This window comes from Mauremys mutica, chromosome 4, assembly GCF_020497125.1.
Source record: "Mauremys mutica isolate MM-2020 ecotype Southern chromosome 4, ASM2049712v1, whole genome shotgun sequence".
In the NCBI taxonomy this organism is placed as follows: domain Eukaryota; kingdom Metazoa; phylum Chordata; order Testudines; family Geoemydidae; genus Mauremys; species Mauremys mutica.
Window position 1 is genome coordinate 26571281 of NC_059075.1, and position 18725 is coordinate 26590005.

Genomic DNA, 18725 nt, shown 5'->3' on the forward strand with positions numbered 1-18725 from the left:
CTGCAGAATCTTTATTATTGGAATGAAGTGTGAGAAGGAAATAATCCATCTTGACTCTGAGAGCTTAGGTTGAGTCTGCAGGGCTGGCACTTAGAAAATACATCATTTTGTTTGTAAACTGAGCACATTGGATCTGGAATCAATGAGACCCAACAAACATAGACATAAATGATGTTATTTGTATACAGTTCAGTTTTCAGAGTAGCACCAGATTTTAAATGTGATCCTGGTACACAAGTCTCAAATGTCTTCCCTTTTGAGAGGCATTACTTGTTACAATACCAAAGTTACTTGTGTTTCACACCAATTAGCTGCCCCTTCACTTTTATTATTGAAAATTATTTGTATCAGAGATAAATCATCATCAAACTGAGGATCTAGAAAGAGATATTTGGATGAAAGGAGTGAATCCCACAGCAATCTTAATTTCCTGGAGAATAATTTTTAATGCTCATTATTTTGAGTCTTTGTCCCACATTGCATCCTCCAGCTGGGCCTTGGTAGGTAGAAAGGTATGTTCTTGAGTTTTGCTAGGAGACCGTGACCTACGATATCACAGTGGTAATAAGTGGCAGGAAAATGCAAATTTATTCACTGAGCAAACATGAAATATCCCATTTATATCACATTACCCAATATTTTCTATTGCGCACAGTATTTGAAACATATGTTTGATTGTCAGGGTTTCTGTCAGAAGGCTGTGCAGGTTAGAAGTGGAATCTGACTGACAATTCCACCACAGATGCGTTAATTAATGTGGTGGCAGTTTGAAATGTTGGCAGGCGGCCAGTTAGAGTTATGTCTGTTTGCTTTTGGTACAGGTGTGAAATGACTGACAATTGATTTCAGACAGTGGGGTACTACTTTCACCCTCCATGGACCTTAAGTGATGGGAGGAACTAAAATAAAATGCTTCATTATGAAATAAAAAGTATGTAAAATTAGGGTGAGCCTGGAAATTGCTGGGAACATCTAACATTTGGGGAGACCTTAGCACTTCAGCCAGAAGGATGACTGATTATGGAGGTTCCTGAGAAAGAAAGTGAGCATGACAAGTATGCACTACCATATGTGTTTCCCATAGAGTAGGCTGCAGGTGTGGTTTCACTAATGGCACTTGGCAAGGAGCTGGTGGAAGGATTTAATGACTTAAAACTGGCCCTCGGCATGGTGAAGGGAGAAAAGAGCAATGAGCTGGCACCCGAATAAAACGTTTCAGAAATAGCCAGATTACCAGTCTAGTCACAATGTTTTCAAGTATCACTCAGAAACATTCAGCTCTGGGTATTTGGGTCATCCATCCTGCCCCTCCACTTCTCTTTAGTATCCTTCTCCCCTCACAGCTCCTGAGATCACCCAACATACTGCTGATGTCTGGTGAGTGGTTGCATGAAAACACTCCTTGTGTTCATATCCAGACCAGGGAACCCGCTCTCCGTTTCTATGGCTCTACAGAGAGTACCAGTTTGCTCCTCCCTTCAGTTAATATCTTCAAGGAGCTAACTGGTGGGTTTGCTCCCTCTCCAAACCCAGTTCAAATCAACCCACCAGAGGGCAACAAAAATGATTAGGGGGCTGGAGCACATGACTTATGAGGAGAGGCTGAGGGAACTGGGATTGTTTAGTCTGCAGAAGAGAAGAATGAGGCGGGATTTGATAGCTGCTTTCAACTACCTGAAAGGGGGTTCCAAAGAGGATGGATCTAGACTGTTCTCAGTGGTACCTGATGACAGAACAAGGAGTAATGGTCTCAAGTTGCAGTGGGGGAGGTTTAGGTTGGATATTAGGAAAAACTTTTTCACTCAGAGAGTGGTGAAGCACTGGAATGGGTTACCTAGGGAGGTGGTGGAATCTCCTTCCTTAGAGGTTTTTAAGGTCAGGCTTGACAAAGCCCTGGCTGGGATGATTTAGTTGGGAATTGGTCCTGCTTTGAGCAGGGGGTTGGACTAGATGACCTCCTGAGGTCCCTTCCAACCCTGACATTCTATGATTCATTTGGGGATACTGAGACCCCCTGAATGAAGCCTCTGAACCCCTCAAAAGATCCCAGAGCCTGGAGGAATTGGAGGGATGCAAGAAGAGTCCCAAGGAAGTGGTAACTGTAGAAATAGGATAATATTCAGATTCAGGGTCTGATTATCACCTGAATCTAAATGTCATCCAGCCCAAATATTATACTCTTACATACACAGCAAAAATAAAAACAAAAACTCTCCCATTCAACCCAAGCATTTTTCTTAAGCTCCCTAATTTTCTTTATAGTAGCCATGATGGGAGAGAGGATAAGGGAGCCCACATTATGATATATGAGGGTCACTCAGTTACAAAGATTTTAATTATTTGCAGGAAGCATATGAACATTCCAATTATCCCAATAACTAAGAGAGAGATGAATACAATATAAACATTGACTATGTCAGGGGGACATGAAATAAACTCTTTGTTTTCAAACAACCAGTACCAATTTATTCCTAGAAATAGCTTTGTACTTTTTTGAACTTGGGACAGAAAATAATAAATAATAATAATAATATATATATGCACATCTATGGCACCACCCATCCCAGGGTCTCAAAGTCCTTCATAAACACGAAGAAATTTAGTCTCACAAAACATGTGCAGTAGATCTATTTCTCTATCCCTATTTACAGGCTGTGAAACTAAGACACAGATATCAAGACGTCCACTTGTCTATGGGAGAGCCATGAACAAAATGCAGGGCCTATATTTACAAAAGTAGATAGTGATTTCAGGTGCTCAATGTGAGACTTAAAGGGGCCTGATTTTCAGAGGAGGTGGGTGCTTGTCATTTTCTGAAAATAAGGCTCCTTTAAGGGGTCTCAATTTGGGTACCCAGAAACAGAAGTGCCCAAGGTCACTAGTTGCTTTTGAATGTCTTGGCTCTCGTGATGCCTAGCTTCACAGGAACATTCTTCTTCCCTTTACTGTGCAAAACACACCCTTCAGAGCCTGATGCTTCACAGCCTTGAACCTTCTATAATTATTTTATAGCTGTGCAAGTATCACTCCACTGGTAGCACTGTACGGCCACTTTGAGCAACTGTAAATAACTCTCAGGTGCAAGGCAGTGGAGAATTCGAGCTCTTTGTCTTGATTTTCTGAAACTTTTCTTCATTCACCTTGCCAGTCTACTTCTACCTAAAACCTTATGAGAACAAGTGTGGCTGCTGAAGATGTGAGCTTTGTGATGTGTAGATATTGTGCCTTAAACAAAGGTAATACTAATGAATTCACATTCAACCTTTTCAGCCCTGTGATAGAAAAAGATTTTCAGTCACTTTAGCCTGAGTTACATTTGCTCTCAGGGTCACCAAAAGAAAAGGACAACACATTCATCTTTATCCTCCTTGAGTCATAGTACCACTCAGATAATCTATAGCGAGTTACAAAGTGAAATTAAATACCTTAAAATGCCATCTATCTGATCCCCAATTAAAACATAATCTTTTTTAAGGTTGTCAATAGCTGCTGACCAGAATCAATAGAGGGGAAGATCATGATTGACACTTCCCCAGTGATCCTTAGTCAGGCAGAAAATAAATTGCTGTTGTCAGGTCAGTAGGAATAAGGAAACACTGGACCTTGGGCTTAACCTCGCGGCAGGCAAGCAGAATTTGAGATAGTTTGTGATTATTCTGTTTTTTAACCGATTGGGTAGTGGGGGGGAGAGAACAGATACATCGGAAGGTTTTTAAAAAGTAATTCTTAAGTTCTAAAATCATGGATCTTTAGAAAAGTATTTGCAAAAGTAGTTTTTCTTTGATCTTCCTATATACTGAAGTTATTGAGTCAAATACAACCAGTCTCCTAAGAGTACAAGATTTAGTTCCTTTTCATTTGCATTTAAGAAATATAAGCTTACACTTGTTTAAGTATATCCTGGATATTCCTCGCTTTCGCTACAGGAGTTTTAACTATCTAAATCTAGTGTTTGACATCCATGACATGTGAGTGAGCCTTACTACCGTATGTAAGCTTAGGGTAATAGGACTAAACTTCTCCTATGCCTCCTGACCTACATTTTGATCTCTTTTATTTCTAGGCCAGCTTGGAAAGTTCAGGATGAAACAGTTTTCTGGTGTGCAGAGGGCATAATAGCCTTTTCTCTTACAAGCTGTTCTTTTTCTCCAACTTTCCACAGTAAAGATTGTCACACTAATGCTCCAACCTGCCTCTGAAGTCAGAGAAGTCAGCACAATACATTTGTTGTACTGACATAAAACCACCCTAGCTCTAGGTCAAAAGGGAATTTCTTCCATTACAGACCATGGTCAGGGGTGAGATTGTTCCCAGACCCCTAGGTCTACATAATGGTTCCCCTCCATGTGTGGAATTCCCCCTCCCTGCTTCCTTCAAACATCATGGAATGTGCTCTGGAGGCCCAGGGTCCAGTGGTTAGGACACTAGCTTAGGACTTGGAAAACCTGTATTGAAGATCCTGCTCTGCTACAGACTTCCTGTGTAACATCGGGCAAGTCGCATAGCCTCTCTATGCCTGAGTTTCTCATCTGTAAAATGGGAATAATGATACCTCACCTAAGTGTTGTGAGGAGAAACACATTAAGATGGTGAGGTGTTCAGATACCGTGATAATGTGGGCCAGGTAAGTATTTAAGATAGATAGGGTCTGCAAGGTGGTGGGATGAAAGGGAGGAACTGGCTGTGTCAGAGGGAGGACTGGGTGAGCCAAGTACAGGAGGTGAGTTAGGGGAGGGGCTGGGAGAATACGCAATTCTCCTCTCTACAGATTCCCAGGAGGAGAGAACACTGGCACAGCTATGGCCAGAAGGAGTCCCTGGCTGTGCAGCTCCATTGGAATCATGCTGCCAGGTATGATGAGCACTTGATGTCTACCAGGGGAACCAGAGCAATTGCAAAGGCTCCTGGGAATCCTCAGGGTACCTTTTCCATGGAGGAACAAACTTTGCCTTCCCTGCACTGGGAGGATGTGAAGGAAACCTCTCCTGAATACCAATAAAATGTGAGAGATAGAAGTGATTTAACTATTTGCAACAAAAATGCAAAATCCATTTTTGACATAGCTTTCTCACAATAAAGTCAAGGCAATGCTGACTAGAAGGAAGAAAAAGAAAGATAAAACTATCATTATTTATATGTCTGCAGTGTAGTGGTAGTTTTTGATAGTTGTTTTGGATTTCTTGCATGATTTCTGGGTAACTTTCCACTAAACTCCAGTTTTTGTTCTGTGACTGCACAGGTGTTAACAGGCCACGCTACCTTACAGTATGTGCTAACTACCTATACTAAACACTCTGTTCCACATCACATTTTGCTGTGATGCTGGACCTTTCCCAGACCTGAAGAAGAGCTCTGTGTGGCTCAAAAGCTTGTCTCTCTCACCAACAGCAGTTGGTCCAATAACAGATATTACCCCACCCACCTTGTCTCTCTAATTTTTATGCTCCTTTTATAATTCTGGCCACTGCTCAGGTAACCACAGTGAAAGGTGTCATATAAGAACCTAGATAATTTAGTTACATGGTGAAGGTTTATTTATATTTTATTATGAACCTAAATGTGGCCTATTTTCATGATACAATTTGTTACAATTTGCAAAGGATTGACGCAAAAAAGGGTCCCTTTGCAAGTAAAATGAACCATTTTGGAGTGGAGAAGGCTTTCTCCAGATAATCTGTGAAAATGCTACAATATGATTGCTTTTCAAACAAAAATAGCCACATCTCCCCCAACGTTGCAGAAACTGAGGCATGCAAAAATCTCTTGCAACAAACTGGTGAAAATGCCACTGTGAAATTTCTGTATGGGTCTACACTTAGATTCATGAGTACCACTTGGCATAAGCATTCAGGAAGGAAAAATTGGTAGCACAAGGCTAGCCAATGAGCTCCTCTGCTCGGTCATTACAGGGCCAGACACAAGGTTTTCTGTAAAACGTCTACACTGCCTCAGCACTTTGCAGAGCTTCTCTCTATTCATCCCCTGAGCAAAGAATACGGCTGAAACGTCACATCACCTACGCTAAGCAACAATATTTATAAATCACATGTAAACAATGTAGTTAACCTGAAGTTAAGATTGCCAGCACTCATCTAGAAGAACATGTAACATTACCACTGCTGCCAGCCCCCATCTAAAATCTGAAAGGGGAAAAAGGAAAAATCCTTAACCATTTATCGCTAACAAACTTAAATTTAATTCTTTTCTGAATTTCCTGCTGCTCTGTTTGCCAAGCATTGTATTCAAAGCAAGCCACCACCCCCTGAGAATAAGGCCTTTTGGAACAGCTTCCAAAATCCTCAGTCTACATCAGGAAATTGCACAGGGCTGACAAAAGAATCCAGCCAATCCGTGAAATCAAAATGAACCTATGCAAGGTTCGATGAGAACGGACTTTAGATACTGAGCATTAGTGACTTTACCAAGCAGAGCTTTTTCTATTTCAGTGGTAAACAGAGAAAAAACTGTGATAAGCAAAGCAATAAAAGACAAAGATGAATTAAAACGATTCTTATAATTACATTAGCAGGACACTCACCTTGAAACTGACATTCTCAAACACAACTCTGAATCCTCTATGATACCTCATTACACATAATCGGGAGCTGACTATCCCAGAAAGAAAACAAGAACTTCCACCAAAATTTAGGATCCTAAATCAATAATTAGTTACTTTAATAGAAGTGGCCTGATTTTCGGAGGTGTTGAGCAATCACAATTCCTCTAGAAAGCAATGGGATTTGGGTGCCTAAAAAGGGTTTCAGGAATCTGAATTTAGTCATCCAGGTTTCAAACCATTCGTTTTTGTGTGAAGGCACGAATTGCACAGGTTTGGAACAGAGACAACCTAGTGACGGTTTGCTTCAAGCATGCATTTTAACAGATTATCAATTACAAAAATCAAAGATCATAAGAAAGGCCATACTGAGTCAGATCAGTGGTCCATCTAGCCCAATATCCTGTCTTCCAACAGTGGCCAATGCTAGGTGCTTCAATGGGAATAAACAGAACATGCAGTCATCAAGTGATCCATTCCCTGTTGTCCATGCCGAGCTTCTGGCAGTCAGAGGCTAGGAATACCCAAAGCATAGGGTTGCATCCATGACCATCTTAGCTAAAAACCATTGATGGACCTATCCTCCATGAACTTATCTAATTATTTTTTGAACCATGTTATAGTTTTGGTCTTCAGATCATCCACTGGCAACAAATTCCACAGGGTTGACTGTGTATTGTATGAAGTAGTACTTCCTTTGGGTTGCTTTAAACCTGATGCCTATTAATTTCATTGTGTGACCCCTGGTTCTTGTGTTAAGTAAAGGGGCAAATAACACTTCCTTATTCACTTTCTCCACAGCCTTCATGATTTTATGAATCTCATATCCTTCCTTAGTTGTCTCTTTTCTAAGCTGAACAGAGCTAGTCTTTTTAATCTCTCCTCATACAGAAGCTGTTCCTTACCTTAATCATTTTTGTTGCTCTTCTCTGTATCTTTTCCAATTCTAATATATCTTTTTTGAGACGGGGGGGGGGGCAGAACTGCATGCAGTATTCAAGGTGTGGGCATAACATGGATTTATATGGTGCCATTATGATATTTACTGTCATATTATCAACCCCATTCCTAAAGGTTGCTAATATTCTGTTAGCTTTTTAGACTGCTGCTGCACTTTTAGCAGATGTTTTCAGAGAACTATCCACAATGATTCCAGTGTTAGGGGGCTTATTCCTTCACCCTCCTACTTCCCTGGGCCTTCTCGCATGAACAGAGAGAAATAATACCCGAAGTCCAAAGGCGCAAACAATTTGATGTTTATTGGGGTGAACTTCCAGCAAGCATGATTCCAGTTTCCTTCCTCAGTGGCCCCCTTCCCAGCTCTGACACCACAGAGCCTCGCCTGTGTCCCTGTTCCTGTTCCTATTCCCATTCCCCCTTTAGCAAAACATGATCCCAATTCCCCCATCCCCAGTCCCTGTTCCCATCCCCCCCCCCACTTCCTGATTGACTGCAGACTATATAGTAAAACCTGAGTTTTGCTTAGCTATACCTTAACCTATTATTTTACTGAAATTTAACTAACCAATCCTAACATATTGTAACATGGTTATTTAACCAATTATAGTCCACCACCTTCATTGGTTTACATCCAACAAAATTAATTATACAGCAGACAGAAACAATCACAGAACCAGACAGAGACCATGCAAATAAACATACAAAACAATACAGAAGTGAGGATTTCACAACTACATCTATACAGACATAAGGGTTTTCCAGCTGTGTCTATTCATAAGTGAGTTCTTGCCAGACAGGATACTATCAAACTAAGTTTCCTTTTCCATCTTCTAGGCTCTTCTCTTTCTCTGGAGGTGATAGGAATATCAGGACAAGATTGTATTCCTAACAGCCCAATAGCACCTTATTTCAATGTGACTAGTTTGGAATGTGAGGATATGACCATACACTTCCCAGTTTATGGCTGCCTAACTACATCTTAGCCGAAGGCCTTAGCCTGTCACAGTAAGAGAAGGCCATTACACAGACAGTGATCTTTGATTCTTTCTTTTATACCTCTATAACTAGCTGAGTGATAAGAATACACCTAAATTCTTAAAGTACAGGCCTTTGCAGACAGGCCTGAATATCTATATCATAACATCCAAGATCTTTCTTGAGTGGTAACAGCTAATTTAGATCCCATCACTTTGTATGTATAGTTGGAATTATGTTTTCCAGTGTACATTATTTTGCATTTATCAACATTGAATTTTATCTGCCATTTTGTTGCCCAGGCACCCAGTTTTGTGAGATCCTGTAGTCGGTCGGTCGGGGCTCGACCCTCCAGCGGGCAGGAGGGGAGCCACACCGACTCACTTCTGTTCGCCTGCTAGCTATTAGGAGTCACGGGGAACAACGTTAGATCGCCGGGCCCTCTGGTGCAGGGACCGGCCAACAGCAGTTCAAATAGGCCCAGGCCCTCTGGAGCAGGGCAGGGCAACAGCAGTTCAATAAGCCCTGGCCCTCTGGAGCAGGGTAGGGCAACAATAGTTCAGGTAGGCCCTGGCCCTCTGGAGCAGGGCAGGGCAACAGCGGTTCAATAAGCCCTGGCCCTCTGGAGCAGGGCGGGCAATAGCAGTTCAATAAGCCCTGGCCCTCTGGAGCAGGGCAGGGCAACAATAGTTCAGGTAGGCCCTGGCCCTCTGGAGCAGGGCAGGGCAACAGCAGTTCAATAAGCCCTGGCCCTCTGGAGCAGGGCAGGGCAACAATAGTTCAGGTAGGCCCTGGCCCTCTGGAGCAGGGCAGGGCAACAGCAGTTCAATAAGCCCTGGCCCTCTGGAGCAGGGCAGGGCAACAGCAGTTCAATGAGCCCTGGCCCTCTGGAGCAGGGTAGGGCAACAATAGCTCAGGTAGGCCCTGGCCCTCTGGAGCAGGGCGGGCAATAGCAGTTCAATAAGCCCTGGCCCTCTGGAGCAGGGCAGGGCAACAGCAGTTCAATAAGCCCTGGCCCTCTGGAGCAGGGCAGGGCAACAGCAGTTCAATAAGCCCTGGCCCTCTGGAGCAGGGTAGGGCAACAATAGTTCAGGTAGGCCCTGGCCCTCTGGAGCAGGGTAGGGCAATAGCAAGAGGCAGAGCTCAGGCCCTCAGGCAGGGCTGAGCAACAGTTCAGTCTGTAAGCCCAAGCCCTAGCTCAGGGCGGGCAGTAACAAGAAGCAGAGCTCAGACCCCCAGGCAGGGCTGAGCAGCAGTTCAAGTCCATAAAGCCCAAGCCCTCAGTCAGGGCGGGGCAGCAAAACAGCAGCTCTAGCTTAGACCCTCAGGCAGGGGCTGAGCAGCAATTCAAGTCTACAACGCCCAAGCCCTCAGTCAGGGCGGGGCAGCAAAACAGCAGCTCTAGCTCAAACCCTCAGGCAGGGCTGAGCAGCAACAGCCAAGTGCAAGCTGCTATGCCAGAGCGCTGGGTTGAGGGGGAGACTGCCACCCGTGAGTGGGGTGGCAGGGGGGACACAGGCCCACCCACTCCACTGTGTCCCAGCCCGGGGCCCTAGCAGCGGCGTGGACCCGCTGCAGTCAGTGGGGATCCTGGCCGCAACACACTGACATGGGCACATCAGTGCCCTCAGCCGGACAAGGGTCGGCTACCCCCGGGCTACAGTCCATCTCCCCCTCAAGGCCTACCTCGTCCGTCGCACCCGGTTCAGGCCAGTCGGTCTGCATCGGCTCTGGTGGAGGGCTTGGCGGCAGGTCCGGTAGCTCTTCTGGGAAGTTGGGCCAGGACGGCTCGGGCGGCTCCTCTGGGTAACAGCAGGGCCTAGGAGGCTCCTCCTCATAGCGGGCGCTCGGCAATCCTGGGGGCTCCTCCCAGTACGGGCTCCGGGTAGGCTCCGCGGGCTCCTCTGGGTAGTGGGCGAGGGGAAGCTCCGGCCAGGCAGGGCCGTTACCTTGGGCCGAGGAGGGCTCCCAGCCGGGAGCTCCCGCAGGCACGTCTGCTCCTGGCGGCGGCTGGGTGTTGACTGAGCTTGGGCATGCGCCTTTTCTACTTCCTGCCCCGCCCCTTGACTTCCGGGGGGCGGGGACTGGGGGCGGAAGTTCCGCCCACTGAGGTGTTGGCAGGGCAGCTCCCTCTGCCGGGCAGGAGGGGAGCCACACCGACTCACTACAGATCCCTTCATAACTCTTCACAGTCTACTTTGGACTTAACTATCTTGAGTAATTTTTATCATCTGCAAATTCACCCCCTTTCTCCAGATCATTTCTGAATATGTTGAACAGCATTGGTCCCAGTACAGATCCCTGGGAGACACCATTATTTAACTCTCTCCATTCTGAAAACTGACCATATTTTCTTTCTCTTTGTTTCCTGTCTTTTAACCAATAACTGATCCATGAGAGGACCTTCTCTCTTATCCCATGACTGCTTATTTTGCTTAAGAGCCTTTGTTCACTGACCTTGTCAAAGGCTTTCTGAAAGTTCAAGTACACTATATCCACTGGATCACCCTTGTCCACATGTTTGTTGACCCCCTTAAGAATCCTAATAGATTGGTGAGGTATGATTTCCCTTTACAAAGCTGTGTTGACTCTTGCCCAACAAATCGTGCTCATCTATGTGTCTGATAATTCTGTTCTTTACTATAGTTTCCAGCAATTTGCCTGGTACTGAAGTTAGACTTACTGGCCTATAATCGATAGTATCACCTTTGGAGCCTTTTAAAAAAAATTGGTCTCACATTAGCTATCCTCCACTCATCTGGTACATACCATAATTAGTAGTTCTACAATTTCATATTTGAGTTCCTTTAGAACTCTTGGGTGAACACCATCTGGTCCTGGTGACTTCTTACTGTTTAATTGATCAATTTATTACAAATCCTCCTCTATTAAATCTCAGTCTGGGACAGTTCCTCATATTTGTCACCTACAAAGAACAGCTCAAGTGTGGGAATCTCCCTCACATCTTCTACAGTGAAGGCTAATGGAAAGAATTCATTTAGCTTATCTGCAGTGACCTTATCTTCCTTGACTGCTCCTTTAGCCCCTGAACTGACCAATGGCTCCACTGATTGTTTGGCTTCCAGCTTCTGCTGTACTTAAAATAATTTTACTGTGAGTTTGAGTCTTTGGCTAGGTGCTCTTCAAATTCCTTTTTGGCCTGCCTAATTATACTTGAAAAAAGTACAGGAGCACCTTAGAGACTAACAAATTTATTTCAGCATAAGCTTTCATGGGCTACAGCCCACTTCTTCGGATGCATAGCTGTAGCCCATGAAAGCTTATGCTGAAATAAATGTGTTAGTCTCTAAGGTGCCACAAGTACTCCTGTTCTTTTTGCGGATACAGACTAACACGGCTGCTACTCTGAAACCTGTTATTATACTTGGTTTGCCAGAGTTTTATGCTCCTTTGAAAGAAAACATAAACCAACTATAAAGAACTGAAATCCGTTTTCCCCCTTAATCATTTAATTCCATACACCTATATTGAGACTTCGCATTATACCTTAGTGGGACATTGTCAAGGCACAACACTAGAATGCTGGTAAGAGTTAAGTAAGTTCATTCCACCTCTGCTATTTTGTGTTTTAAAGCAGTCCTTACTCTAGGCAGCGTCTTTCTGTTATTATTACTTCTTGAATGATAAGAGCTGGGATTGACCTTCAAAAAAGATTTAAATGGCTTTATCTGAAAAATAGTCTGTGAACATCTATAAACTAATGTGCTGCCTTTACAACTCCTTTCTGAGGTGTGAATGCAGCACATCAAAGTCAGCAAGGAACTTACAATAATGGATTTCAAAGTAAAAATCTAATGCAAATCTAAGTATTTGCTTATAGACTCTTTGACGTCTCAACAGATTAAGTTTAGAAGTATTTTCATAGATACTATCTACATAATCTAATAGAGATGATTTCAGGAACTGAGTCAATGTTTCCAGTAGATGTTTAGACTAGCAAACCCCATTTTCAATAATATTAATAAGGAACACATTTTTGTTTAATTTTTTTTTTAAGTTTCTAGTACAACACTGAGGGGTTATAAATGAAATTTGGAGTTTGTGGAATCATTTTCATCTCAGCACAAAAAAGTGGCAGATGCACAGGATAAAGGAGTTCCATCTCTGTTAAGCTTATATAATGTAATTGACTTTGTTAAAGGACATTTAGGTGTTGTTTGATTTACATCTAGTGTCGGCTTAATGCATCAACCTCATAAGGTTCCACTTGTTTAAATATTTCATTTTAAAAGGTGCAGTAAGCTCGTAACTTTATCAGCATCCACCCTTCCCTGACTGAAATGGATTCTCCAGCTTAATCTATTACACCCGTGACTAGAAGTAAATGAAGTTTTCGCCCCTTTCCTTGACAAGGGAACTGAGGCTGTCATATTACTTATTACCATCAACGTTATACATGGTGCTGGTAAAATTCTCACAGCATTTTTAGTGCATCTTTTATTTTAATCTTGTGAAATAAGACTTATAAATGTAGCTATGAAGAAAGCCAATGGTGCTTATTTCAACTATTCTTTGCTGCAATTTGCCATCAGCATTTTGCATTTACAGGGGAAAATGTGTTTTGTTCTTTTTCCAGGTCTAGTTTGCATTATGTTTATTTGTTAATATGTTATCAGAACAATCTTTTTAAAATTAGACACTCTTACAGAGGATGCAGTGTGTGTTTGTAGGCCTTGCCTACACTGGAAAAGTTTTTCCAGTAGAATTATACCAACAAAACCTCTTAGCGTAGACAGTTATATTGTCATAAAAGTGCTTTCAGCAGTATAGCTTATACCAGTACACCAAGTGAAATAAGGACATTTTTGCCAGCATAATTGCATCCACACTACAGCTTTTGCTGGCATAGCAGTGTTGTTAAAAAGCATGAACCCTAACCAACATAGCTATGATACCAAAAGTTTCTAGTGTAGACCTGCCCATACTTTCATGTTTTCCATTCAAACATTAAGGTGAGCTACTCCTTTTGTCTCCATGCCATCATTCAAGACTGTTTATGAATATAAATCAATCATATGAATTCTTAGCACTTACATAGCACTTTACAACCTTAGATCTCACAGCACTGTAACAAAGGTGAGTTTTTCCACACAAGGGGAAACTGAGGGGCAGAGATGTTAATTGGTTTGCCCCAACTATTGCAATGAATCAAGAGAACAGAACGGAGCAACTCTCATTCCCTGAATTCTGAGTGGATAGCATTTTACACCCAGTTTACACTGATGTAAATAACTACCCAAGGTACAGGACAGTGGAGACCAGGCCCTCAATCTCCTGTAGAGAAGGCAGCAGACTAAGCAAGGCACTAGAAGAAAGGAACTGGCCCTAACAGGCACAGCATGGATGCTGTCTCTCCTTCTGTGGCCTCAACCAAATCCCTGAACTTCCTGCCTTCCTTTCCTCATCTGTGAAATGGAGCTAACATTACAGTGATCTTGTGAGATTAGTTAATGCCTCTAAAGGGCTTTGGAAATGTAAAGCGTTACGTAAGTGCTAAGTATGATTAGAGATGGGCCTGAACATGAACATGCCATCTAAACTCATGCTTTTTTCATGGCAGTTCACAATTTGGGCATCTCTCAGAATCAGAACACAGAATACAAATGCAGCAGATCTGTAGAAATTCAGATCTGGATTAGAATCCAGTTCTGCATTCCATGTCTTGGTAAAACTTCCTAGTATTATATATCAGAGTCCCTTCTCCCAGTCTTAGAAAATAGACCATGCTAATAAATGGATCAAACTGCCTTCCCTTCCTAAATCAAATAACTCTTAGCAAAAATTATCTTCAGTTCAGAAAAGTAAATATATTTTGTTTATTGCACCATCTATGGAAACAAAATTGTGACTTTTGCTTGGTACTTCTTCATAGATTATAAATAGGGCCGTACCAAATTCACGACCATGAAAAATGTGTCACGGCATGAAATCTGGTCTTTTGTGTGCTTTTACCCTATACTATAGGGATTTCATGGGAGAGACCAGTGTTTCTCATATTGGTGGGTTCTGACCCAAAAGGAAGTTGCAGAGGGGTTGCAAGGTTTTTAGTGGGGCTGCAGTATTGCCACCCTTACTTCTGTGCTGCCTTCAGAGCTGGGTGGCCAGAGAGCAGCGGCTGGTGTCCAGGCACCCAGCTCTGAAGGCAGCGCCCCGCCAGCAGCAGCGCAGAAGTAAGGGTGGCGATACCATACCAGGCCATCCTTACTTCTGCGCTCCTGCTGGTGGTGACTCTGCCTTCAGAGCTGGGCTCCTGGCCAGCAGCTCCCACTCTCCAGCTGCCTAGCTCTGAACGCAGAGCCACCGCCAGCGCAGAAGTAAGAGTAGCAATACTGCAATCCCCCTACAATAACCTTGTGACACCCCCACCTCAACTCCTTTTTGGGTCAGGACTTTTTGGGTCCTACAATTACAACACCGTGGAATTTCAGATTTAAATAGCTGAAATAATGAAATTTATCATTTTTAAAACCCTATGACTGTGAAGTTGACCAAAATGGACTATGAATTTGGTAGGGCCCTAATTATAAAACCAGGAGAGACCACTATGGTCATCTAGTCTGACCTCCCGCACAACACAGGCCACAGGATTTCCCTGCATGAATCCCTGTTTGCACTAGAGGCTATCTAGTTTTAGAAAAACATCCAGTCTTGATTTAAAAATATAGAATCCACCATAAATTGTTCCAGTGGTTAACTACTTGGAGGGGAGGCAATATGGCCTTAAAGCACTACACTGGGACTTAAGAAACCTAGGTTCTAGTCTTGGCTCTACCACTGGCCTGCTGAGTGACCTTAGGCAAGTCACTTTAATTGTCTGTGCCTTAGTTTTTCCATCAGTAAAATGGGGATAGTGAACCAAGCTCCTTTGGAAAGCACTTTGAGATCTGCTGTGTAAGATGTAGGCATTATTATTATTTAATTTTAAGAGCTGGTGCAATGGACTTGTTCTCCTAGCAGTGATTCCTAATCATTTAGGGATTATTGTTCTAGCTCACCAGTGCTAACAAATTGTACTAATTACATCATCCTGTGCCCTGTAGCTTCCAGTTTGATTGCACGTGCTGAGCGTAGAGCAATCCAGGTTTCCCTATGGGCCCGGCTTGACAAAGCCCTGGCTGGGATGATTTAGTTGGGGTTGGTCCTGCTTTGAGCAGGGGGTTGGACTAGATGACCTCCTGAGGTCTCTTCCAACCCTGATAGTCTATGATTCTATGAAAGTAGCAACACTACACCTGTGTCCAGAAAAGAGACTTGCACTTAAGTAGGGAAGAGGATTTAAACCCCTTAGCAGTGATTTCTTCCATTGCCCTACAGTGCCTATTTTTCTTTAGTAAACTGATCTTCCTGAGCTATCCTGGAGAAAACCTGTGTGCACTAGTTTTACTTTTGAGGTATGATGAAAGTGAGCACTAGCCCTGTAATCATTACATGCATTTTGGCTAGAGTTTTGCCTTCTTTGAAATTCATCCCTTTTCTGTTGCCTCAGAGGGTCAAATATTACTTCTAGGTAGTAGGGAAGGTTTACCATCCCTTTAAAATCTCACACCTGCTTTATCCCATTAGTTATCCTCATGCGGGCAGTGTCTTTCCTCCAGGACCATATGGCTTTGTCTAGACTAGGATTTAAGTGTGAATTTTAACATGGTGGTGGCAGACCCGCTGACAGCAATTCTGGGCCCCAAGGCAGAACAGTCAATGGGCCCCAAAACTCACTTCCAGCCCCCAGCACTGAGAAGGCTGGAACCACCCTCTAACTCACACATTCCAAACGTCTATGTAGATGAGGCAGTGTATATTTTAACACATGCTAAGCTGGTCGTGTTGAAGCGTAGGGTATATCTACACTGCAGTCACGGGGTGTGATTACAGCTCTTGTAGACATACCTCAGCCAGCTTTAAACTACCTAGCTCAGGTACTGGAGCAGTGAAACTGAGGCAGCATGGGCTTCAGCACAGGCTACCCATCCTAGTAATTACCCAGAGTTCCAGGCGGGCTTGTTCAGTCTCCGCTGAATCCCAGGTTGCCGCACCTTTGCTGCTCTGGTACCTGGGTAGCTTGGGTATGTCTACATGAGTGGCAATCCAGAGTTTAATTTGTGCCAGGACTTAACCCTGGCACCTCTAGGCTTGGCAGTTCATAGCCCCGGCACTTTTAGGCTTGCTGTATCAGTTCTGAGTGTAAAAAAATTGCTCGATTCCCAGCACCTCTTTCACTACCAATTAAGCACCGCTGCAATCACACCCCAGGACTGCAGTGTAGACATACCCGATTCTTCAACATGGCTAGCTTAGCATTTGTTACATTATACACTATCCTGTTTCCACTGTGGTTGATATCCTGCCCCCATTGAAGACAATGAAAGTTTTGCTAGTGCTTTTAAAATGTGTTTGTTTGTTAGAACATGTTAGCTAACACATTCTACCCACACACCTTTAAACCCCAGTCTAGACGAAGCCAGTGAGTCAACACTGCAATGCACTAGGTTCCTGGGACCAGAATCTCCAACATTATTTACAAACTGATTATTCAAAAGAACATGAAAAGCTGTGGCACTGGCTGTGAGATGACTACGGGGGATCCTTTTCCTATTTCTGTATGTTTTGGATTGGGATAATGGAGAATCAGCTCCCAGTGACCTTGACCTCTTAAGAGAGACAGAATTTTGGAAGAAAATACATTGTTTTAAAGTATCCATGTGATTAATAAGCTTTATATAAATGATTAATAAGCCATCAAAGGCTTTAATATCATTTTAACATGTGTTTTGTTTACTCTCTATTTGCCATCTAAAAATGTTTATGCAACATTATGAGGCAATGCATATTTATCAAAGACTGCAGGTTAATGGGGGATGATCAGGAAACCAGAGGAAAAAGCCTGACTGGCCTATTAAGTAGAATAAAAACAATCTGGAGACAGTGTGCATGGCAACTACTCTCCATGTCTGCCAAATTCTAAAATACCATCTTACATCTATGCAGCACCTTCAATCCCAAAGGATCTCAAATAATTTACAAGCTATATGGAAATTTTTTCTCATACCACCAAAATGCAGCCACTTCTAGAGTAGAACACAGCAGCATTTTGGCACCACACAACAACCCTGCACAATAGTTTAGGCTGCAAAGTGAACAGGAACACCATATCAAACTGAAAGTACAGGGAGAATTTTAAGAAGCAGAGCATCCTTACTCGATTGGGATTTAACCCAGACACTGGGTTTAATATCACTACTTTGCAACAGCAACAACAACAACAAAAGGTAAGAATACTATGATCTCTTTAATAAACCACAAGTGGGCAGGACTAAAGTTTAGGGGACTTAATGAAAGATTTCAAATGTGGACTCAAATACTTCTGCTCTATTGACTTTCACGTCTTCCTCCCTCTCTTGAACTCCAGGATATTGTATTTTATTCAGTCCCCATTCCCCAAACTCCACCTTTTTTTCTCACCAGTTTCCATTTCTTATTTATTCTAACATTTCTTTTTCTGAGAAGGAGGTGGCACTTGAGATGCGACATTTAGGTCCAGATTTGAGCCCCACCAAACTTCAATGTGTTTCAGTTTCAAAGTTTGGGTTCAGAGCTACTTTCTGGTTTGGATTCTATAGTTCCTCTGAAACACCTCCCCTTCTCCTCCCCACCACAGGTTTGACAGTGTACAAATCATGGCTTTTAGTCTGGAAAATAATAGAATTAAGTCATCTTTGAAATTCTCATGCAGCATCAGAGTCAATAGATCTGAGGGAAAATCCTCAGCTGGTATAAACTGTCATAGCTCCATTGACATTGACATCATCAGTTGAAGATCTGTCTTGTAGGTTCTATTTGCAGCTCTGCCACTCATTCACTGTGTGAAGTTGGGCAAGTCACCCTATCTGTCAAACACAATTAATATCTTCTTTGTACCAAAAAAAAAAAAGTGACTACTAGAGCCTTAAAAAAATAAATGCAGTGACTCATTGGTATTTCAGGAGCTTCCACTGTTATTTTAGGAATATGCTGTCTGATTAATAAGTAAACACCTAATGTTCACGGAACCACTGGCATGAAACAACACTTTATTCTCTGTGTATGTAGAAAAATGTTACTCACTCTCTTCTCCTTGTCCTGTCTCTCAAAGATGTTGCTAGAGCAGATACAGATTGTCCTCATTCCATTTTCTATATTCCTCCTAAAAAGAACTCCAAATGGATATTATTAAAATTAT

The 18725-nt window shown here is 42.9% G+C and overlaps 1 long non-coding RNA gene across 2 annotated transcripts in view; it reads right to left on the reverse strand.

The window, feature by feature from the left end:
- Positions 1-18725, reverse strand: part of LOC123368401 — an 86079-nt gene continuing 67354 nt past the window's right edge. Inside the window, exons 2-3 of one of the 2 annotated variants that reach the window (XR_006578767.1) lie at positions 18611-18689; positions 1-545 (exon numbers count right to left, since the gene is read on the reverse strand). This is a non-coding gene — a long non-coding RNA (uncharacterized LOC123368401). Of the gene's footprint in view, positions 546-18610; positions 18700-18725 lie in introns of both variants that reach the window. The other variant, XR_006578766.1, reaches the window with a different exon arrangement.